Consider the following 8541-nt stretch of genomic DNA (forward strand, 5'->3'; position numbering starts at 1 on the left):
CAAAAATTTAAGGAAACAGACAAAAGAGTTCTCCCTAAGGGTGCAATTTTAACGTTAGCAACATTTCTATCCTGGCGACGGCCTTGCATCGACACAGGCCCACTGGCAGAGGAGGACTGTTGCCGGGGCAGCATAGTTTGCGGGGGGAACCGTAGAAGAGTAACTAGCACAGCGCTCTGCGTCTCTGCTAGGAGGATTTGCAGCACTTCTCTACTGGCAAAGAGTCTCTAGGTACAAGCTGGACTCAGCTGAAATAACCCCGCGGAGGGCCTAATTCTTACACCTTGAAGAGAGACCAAGGGCCACTTGGCCGCCCTTCTGGGCCTTCCAGGGAGTCGGTGCTGGCGGTGCCTTGTGGCTGCGGCCAGTGCTGGACAGAGCAGAGCTGTCAGTCCTGAGCGCCCACAGCTCAAAACCTTTGCAACAACACTAATGCACAAGTGTGGGCCTGATTCTGGTCTCATCTGGTGTAAATCAGGCATGTTTCCAGTGATGTCAATGGACTTGCACCAGTGTCTGAGAGATGGCTCTAAATTTCTGTTCCCCTTGAAGCAATAGCCCCCCCCTTTCTGCTGTCACCCCCCGACATTCAGCAGGCTGTTGCTCTCGCCCCCACCCTCCCCACCCTCCCAGAACATCAGGGTTGGAAGGGACCTCAGGAGGTTCTAGTCCAACCCGCTGCTCAAAGCAGGACCAATCCCCAGACAGATTTTTACCCCAGTTCCCTAAATGGCCCCTCAAGGATTGAACTCTCAACCTGGGGTTTAGCAGGCCAGTGCTCAAACCGCTGAGCAATCCCTCATCCTCAAGCAGGTCCCGGTGGTCAGTGCTTCTGCACCTGTCAGGCTCATGGCATCAGGGCGGGGTCAGGTGCTGGGCTGATGGTTTATTCCCCAGTGTCAACTCCACCCACATTGAGGAAGGCTGGGCACCTGCCTGGTAGCACTCGGAGGAAGAGGGCTGCACCCACAGTTCTCTCCCTGGGGGGAGGAGAAAAGAGAGAATGATCCCCCTCGTCCCCATGACAGCTGTCCGTCAGCACATGGCTTCCAGCGGCTCAGATATTATGGTGGCGATGGGGGCTGAGGCAGCCTGCAGAGAAGAGACCAAGTTTCCTGGAGAGGGGTAAGAAGGGTGTGATGGGATCCCCAGGGTGCAGCCTGGGACCGTGGGAGCACTGTGCCCCCTGAACTCTCTCCAGCCTGGGCTGTCTCTCACAGTGCCTTGCTAGTGACCAGCGGCAAACCCCTCCAGGCGCTGTGATCACTCAGCACAGCAGCATGTGGAGCCCACACCCAGCTCCCAGAGCTACTCATGAATCACACAGAGAAAGGCACCAGCCGAATCCCCCCAGTTCCCAGCACTGTACCTCAGGAATATACCGTCTGGCACTGCTCAAGATGGGTAATGCAGAGTTATTCATTGGTTCACCAGTTCATCAATGGCAACACCAGCCTTTGCAAAGCCTGAGCAGATCTGCCCCACACTTCATACAAACTCACTGGTAAAGCTAAACAGTTAAACAAATGTATTGACTATAAAATGTAGCTTTTAAGTGATATTAAGTGATAGGCAAAAAGTCAGAGTTAGTTACCAAAAGAAATAAAATATAAGCACGCAGTCTAACCTCTCAACCCTATTAGACTAGGCACCAGCTAGGCTAAGCAGTTTTTCTCACCCCACTGGATATTGCAGTTCATAGAACACAGATTTCACCCTTAAAACCTGGCCAGTCCCCTCAGTTAGAGTCTTCAGTCTCCTCGGTGTCTTTGTTGCTTGCAGCATAGGTGGGTGAGGGAGAAAGGCCCAGCATGTGGCCCTGTGTCTGTTTTATACCCTCAGTCCACGTGCTGGGAAAACACAAGTCCAGGCATGTCTGGGGCATTGCTGAGTCTCCAGCCAAGGTTGAGCAATGCCACTGGTGTGGCCTCATGCAGGTGAGTCATTGCATAGTAGCTTCTTGCTGGACAAGGGCTGGTGATGGGTTGTTTCACACCCCGCCTGGGCGTTGGCTACTTTCCTTGCTGTTGCCTCTGGGGAGCTAATCTCTGGCTGATCCCCCTATTTACAGCATGTTTTAGTGACCATCGTACAACTCAATTCTCATAACTTCATATGCATTAATGACAGGTTTCAAAGTAGCAGCCGTGTTAGTCTGTATCCGCAAAAAGAACAGGAGAACTTGTGGCACCTTAGAGACTAACAAATTTATTTCAGCATAAGCTTTCGTGGGCTACAGCCCACTTCATCGGATGCATAGAGTGAAACACACAGACAGAAGATATTTATCCATACAGAGAACATGAACAGGTGGAAGTTCGCATACCAGTTGTAAGAGGCCAATCCATTGAGATGAGCTATCAGTAGCAGCAGAAGAAAAAACTTTGAATTGATAATCGAGATGACCCATAGAAGGTGTGAGGAGAACTTAACATGGGGGGGAAAAATTCAATTAGTGTAATGACCCAACCATTCCCAGTCTCTGTTTAGGCCTAAGTTAATTGTGTCTAATTTGCATATTAATTCGAGTTCAGCCGTCTCTCTTTGGTAATGATATACATATATGGATAGAGAAATGACTTTCAGAGGCTCATACCCTTTCCCTGATACATATAAAGCATGCCTTGTAAGGTGAGATCACAACTATATAAACATGAGGAATATGGGGGTTCCGGGACGCCCCCGAGGTATAAAGTGTCCCAGGAGTGTGTGGAGAGCGTCAGGAGTTCAGCCTCGCTCAGCGCTAGCCGCCAGACTGTCCCGTGCGTCAGGAGTTCAGCCTCGCTCAGCGCTAGCCGCCAGACTGTCCCCGTGCGTCAGGAGTTCAGCCTCGCTCGGCGCTAGCCGCCAGACTGTCCCCGTGCGTCAGGAGTTCAGCCTCGCTCGGCGCTAGCCGCCAGACTGTCCCCGTGCGTCAGGAGTTCAGCCTCGCTCGGCGCTAGCCGCCAGACTGTCCCCGTGCGTCAGGAGTTCAGCCTCGCTCGGCGCTAGCCGCCAGACTGTCCCCGTGCGTCAGGAGTTCAGCCTCGCTCGGCGCTAGCCGCCAGACTGTCCCCGTGCGTCAGGAGTTCAGCCTCGCTCGGCGCTAGCCGCCAGACTGTCCCCGTGCGTCAGGAGTTCAGCCTCGCTCGGCGCTAGCCGCCAGACTGTCCCCGTGCGTCAGGAGTTCAGCCTCGCTCGGCGCTAGCCGCCAGACTGTCCCCGTGCGTCAGGAGTTCAGCCTCGCTCGGCGCTAGCCGCCAGACTGCCCCGTGCGTCAGGAGTTCAGCCTCGCTCGGCGCTAGCCGCCAGACTGTCCCCGTGCGTCAGGAGTTCAGCCTCGCTCGGCGCTAGCCGCCAGACTGTCCCCGTGCGTCAGGAGTTCAGCCTCGCTCGGCGCTAGCCGCCAGACTGTCCCCGTGCGTCAGGAGTTCAGCCTCGCTCGGCGCTAGCCGCCAGAGTGTCCCGTGCGTCAGGAGTTCAGCCTCGCTCGGCGCTAGCCGCCAGACTGTCCCGTGCGTCAGGAGTTCAGCCTCGCTCGGCGCTAGCCGCCAGACTGTCCCCGTGCGTCAGGAGTTCAGCCTCGCTCGGCGCTAGCTGCCAGACTGTGCCCATGCGTCAGGAGTTCGGCCTCGCTCGGCGCTAGCCGCCAGACTGTCCCGTGTGTCCAAGGCGGGCAGCTTGCAGAGCAGGTTGCTCATGCCATCAAGGGGGAGTCACAGAATCTGAGCCAGGTTCCCCAAACCCCATCCTCTAGGACACGGCCCAAAGCACAGCTCACACCTGCAGCAGGGAACGACCCAGCCAGGGCCCCGCTTGTGGACCCATGTGCAGGTTTGCAAACTGCTCTGAGGACACCAGCCCATGTGGGTAGTTGGGGGAGCCGTGCATGGATGTCCCAGATGCAGGGGCCATAATAACAATGATTCCAATAAAAGGGTCTGTTAAACGGCACTTGGATAAATGGTGGGTGTAGCAAACCCCAGGGCAAATCCAGCAATTCTTAGCAGCAGTTTGCCATGGGAAGCATCACCACAGTGAGGAGGACTTTGTGGGGTCCTGCCACAGCTTTGGGACGTGGGTTGGTGGGTGCAGTTCCTGGTTGTCATTCCCAGCATGGAGGCTGAATTCCAGCTCCTCCAGGAACGGTTCCACTTCCTCCAGCTCAGCTTTGAAGCCCCGTGGCATGGGTAGCAGTGGAAAGCTTGCTCTGCCCGGCCTGAACCTGCTCTGATGTCAGTCTCCTGGGCTAACGCCGAGCTGTCAGGTGGGACCCAGGAGTCTGCCCAGTACGGATGGTATTCCCTGCCCCTAAGCACCATGCGCAGGTAAGGGCTGGTACATGTACCTGGCCCTCGGGACACAGAACCATTTTCTTCAAGTGCCTAGCCATGAGCCAGCCTCCAGTGGCCCAGCTGCATTCTGCTCTCTCCAAGTCCATACAACCCTCCTCAGGCCTGCAGCTGCCAGCCGCCTCCCCAGCTCCCTTACCCCGGCTGAGCTCTGGGTGCAGAGAGCAGACTCCCCCTGAGGCAATGGCGTGGAATAAAGCCACAGCTAGAGGAACTCTCCGTCTGGCTGCCTGGGTGCTGAGAGGCGCGGAGGCCACTGGGTGTGGGTTTGATGTTAGCTGCAGGAGGTCTGGGATTTGTTGCAGCAGCTGCTCAGCAAGCGCGGCCGGTCGCTTCCTGCGGCGATGGCTCATGTGCTGAACACAGTCTCACAGGCCCCTTTGTACTCAGCTGGCTGGACCGCCCCCGAAACGTGATGACGCCTGCCAGCCCTGCAGGGCTTGGCCCAGCCTGGGGGAGCTGGCTGGTGGGCGTGCTGCCTCCTGCAGCCAGGGCCGGCTCCAGGCACCAGCCGAGCAAGCTCATGCTTGGGGCGGCAGATTGTACGAGGTGGTATTCCACCCATTCTTAGGCCGCTTTTTTGTCTGTTCCGCTCCGGCCGCCCTATAGAGGGTGGCGGTGCGGAGGAGGGGAGCGCTCTGCAGCAAGCCCGGCAGGGCAGTCCACGTCGATCGGAGCAGCGTGGAGCCATCCTGGCAGGCAGTGGGGCCGCGTGGCAGCGCCCCGCTGAAGCCCTGGCTGCCCCCCTTCTCTTTCTCCCCCCGCTCCTTCCCCCTCCCCCCGCTAGCCAGGGCACATCTGCAGCGCAGGGAGTCCCCCTGCACCCTGGCTCCGGCCGCGCCGCAGGTTTTTTTTGTTTTTTGTTTGTTGTTTTTTGCTTGGGGTGGCAAAAAAGCCAGAGCCGGCCCTACCTGCAGCATCACCAGGGCAGGCGGGTAAGGGACCGACCCCAGCATTGTCTCTGAGGAGGGGGAGGGCCCAGCAGGGATTGTAGAGCCCAGGCAGTTGACTGTGCTGGACAGCTAGAAAAATCCCCCAGTGTCTTGGGAATGGAGCCTGCTGGAGCTGGGCCTATGATGGGGAATGAACAGGGGCCCTGCCAGAGCATTTTTAGGCCACTTTTGAGGGTACAGCCATGTTTCAGCTCCCTTCCGTTTTGTGCTCTTGTAGCAGCCTGGGTAGAGTGACCATATGTCCCGTTTGGGTCAGGACAGTCCCAACCATCCCGAGGTTTTTTTGGCAAAAGTGGGCATTTGTCCCAATTTCTCTTGCCAGCTTGATCAGTTGGCAAGAGCAAAAAGGACAGATGCCCCTTTTGTCAAAAAAATGGGGTGCGGGTCACGAGGGAGATGCCAGCCCTGCGCAGGGGGGGAGGGCTTGAGCGACCAGTGACAGTCTCACATGGGGGGGGCCCTCAGGTGAGCAGCTGGGGCCAGCCAAGCAGGGGGAGGGAATGGGGAGGGTGAGTGGCTGGGGGAGGGGAGGGTTTGGGCCAGGCCTGCATGGTGTCCCATTTTCCCATTTGGAAATATGGTCACCCTAAGCCTGGGGCCTGGCTTTCCCAGTGGCACTGCAGGCTCGTAGCATCACTCAGCAGCCACCTTGCCAGACCCACAGTAAAAGGGGCTGGAGTGGAGCAGTTAATAGCCAAGCTCTCTGGTATCAATCAGGTACCTAGGTGGTGAAATGCTGCCACCCACAGGCCAGCAAGGGAAGTGTGAGCTGCATGTTCTCATGCACGGAGGGAATTGACGAATGTTCCCCAAGTCCCCAGGGGACCCTGATTGCTGCTCTAACAAGGGCTGATGCAGCTGCTCAAGGGACAATGAATCAAGGGTCAAGGAACTAAGTCTGATGGACAGCCAGGATAGGGTGGGAGCCAGGCTGGCTATGAACTGAAGAGTGAAGGGCTGGGCCTGTGGTGGGGACTGGAGATGGTCTGAGGTCCCTTCGTCTGGCTTGGACTGACTAAGGAACACAAGTGCCTGAGGAAGAGGAAGGCCTGTCAAATGCCAGATGAGACACAGTGAGAGATGCCATCTCTCTCGCAGGGTTTTATACCATCGCCCAGCACCCTCAGCACCGAGCGAGTGAAAATCCTGCCCTGGAAGATGGTGAGGAGAAAGAAAAGAGATTTTTTCTCAATTTTCAAAACCCAAACTTTTGATTAAAAATTTAGAGGGAAAAAAAGATTTTTCGAAAATTTCTTGCATAAAACAACCATTTTCCAAAGGCCCTAGTTTGTATCAGGCTCCTGTGGTGATGTGGGTGCCCTCTGGTGGCATGTTACCCGGGGTTGCAGAACCCAAAGCAGTGGTAACTAACTGTTTCTCTCCAGCCGGTGTCAGGAATAAATCAATGGGGGAACAGCTCCTCTGTCTGATAAATGATGTATATAAACCAGAGTGCTTTCACCTAAAACAACACACACATGCTGTAGCAGTAGGTTCAGAGCATCTTAAATCTTTACATTTACCAAATTTAAGATGGTTTTGAGGAATCAGCAACCAGGCTTCTGGGGGGCCTACCTGCCATCTAGCCGCTGGGGAACTTAGGTGTCAGATCCTTGCCCAATGAATAGCTCCTTCGGAGTGCTCCAAAGCACACTTTCTAACTAAACTTTTTATATATTTTCTCTGAACAAAGCACATAACTCATAATAGCCCCCAATAGGCTAACAATTTCCCTAGCAACAGCCAATAACAATTCACTATTCTCCTTATCAACAAAACATTTCTAATCATAACAACAATAAATCTTACATGTCAGAGACGCCTAAACCCAAGGCCAGCTGTCCAAACATTCCTTCTGTTTTCACGGAGCCACAACTCCCTGTCCCACCCTCCCGATCTGAATGGCAGTGCTGGAAACGTGCAGCTGCATGGCCTTGCCTCTCAGGGTCCTAAAACTATTTCTAGCCATGCAATGTTTGGGTTTCCTCTGGCAGTGGTTGAACATACTGTGAGGGGTTCCCCAGGGTGCAACCTGAAACTGGGGTACCGCTGAGCCCTTTGTCTCACCATCTTGGGCTCCCTCTCACACTGTGATGCTGTGACAAACTGCAAACCTTTCCAGATACTGCACTTGTACAGACATCCACAGGCAGGGACACACACAGCTGAGTTACACGAATGCTTCTCATGAAACAATGGAGAGGCTCCAGCCAATTCCCCCAGCTCCCCAGCCTAGGACCCCAGAGCTGTATGGTCTTGCCCTGGTCAGAAGCCTGACCACTGTAAATTCATTACCTAGTCTGCCCTTCCCTCAATGTGGAGAGGACAATGCACCAGCTTTTGTTCCTGAGCAGATTCCCCCGTCACTTCAAGCAAAACACACTGTTTAAGGTAAAATATAAAACAGATTTATTAACTATAGCCAGACAGATTGTAAGTGATTATAAGTAATAATCGCACAGATCAAAGTTGGTTACCTAAGAAATAAAAGTAAAATCTCAATCTGAGCTCTATAACTAGACAGGATTTGAATCAAGCAGTGTCTCACCCTGATGGTGTAGCTCCTTCAGACACAGGCTGGGAGTCCTCTTCTCAGCCTGGGACCCCCTCCCCCATTCAGTCTTTGTTCTCCAGATGTGTTTCCAGGTGTTGAGTTGTGAGGGGAGTGAGGACAAGCAATGATGTCACTTGTCCCTTTTATAGCTTCCCAGCTTGCTGGAAAGATCCTTTGCTGTGACTTGAGTCAAGCAGTCTCCAGTGTCTATGTGCTATCTCGGAGAGGTCTCCGGGGTAGTCCTTGTGAGTGTGTAGTCCCCTTAATGGGCCATCATCAGTGTCTGCCTGCCCCACTGTTGTACCTGAAAAGCTGGTTGTGGGTGTTCCCAACCATACAACATATTTCAGTAACACACACATAGCAAAACTTCATAACTTCCCATACAATGACAGCATATACAATCCAACAGATCAAGACTTTTAAAATAATACCTCACAAGGTATATTCTGTACAAAACAAATCATAATCATATCACCATGGTAAATATGGGGTGCCAGGGTGTTGCTTTGTTGCAGGCTGACTGCAGTACTGTCAAATTCTGAGGTACATGCAGGAATGTCAAATTCGGGGGCTACAGCAGAACCCTGCATGGTCCATTCCTTTGTCTTTCACCAAAGGCTACCTGGCCCACTCCCAGAGGGAGCTGTGCTTTGACTTTAAGATCTATAATCAGACATTCTTAAATAACATTCTTCTGACA

The sequence above is a fragment of the Chrysemys picta genome, chromosome 21, assembly GCF_011386835.1.
Source record: "Chrysemys picta bellii isolate R12L10 chromosome 21, ASM1138683v2, whole genome shotgun sequence".
Taxonomy (NCBI): Eukaryota; Metazoa; Chordata; order Testudines; family Emydidae; genus Chrysemys; species Chrysemys picta.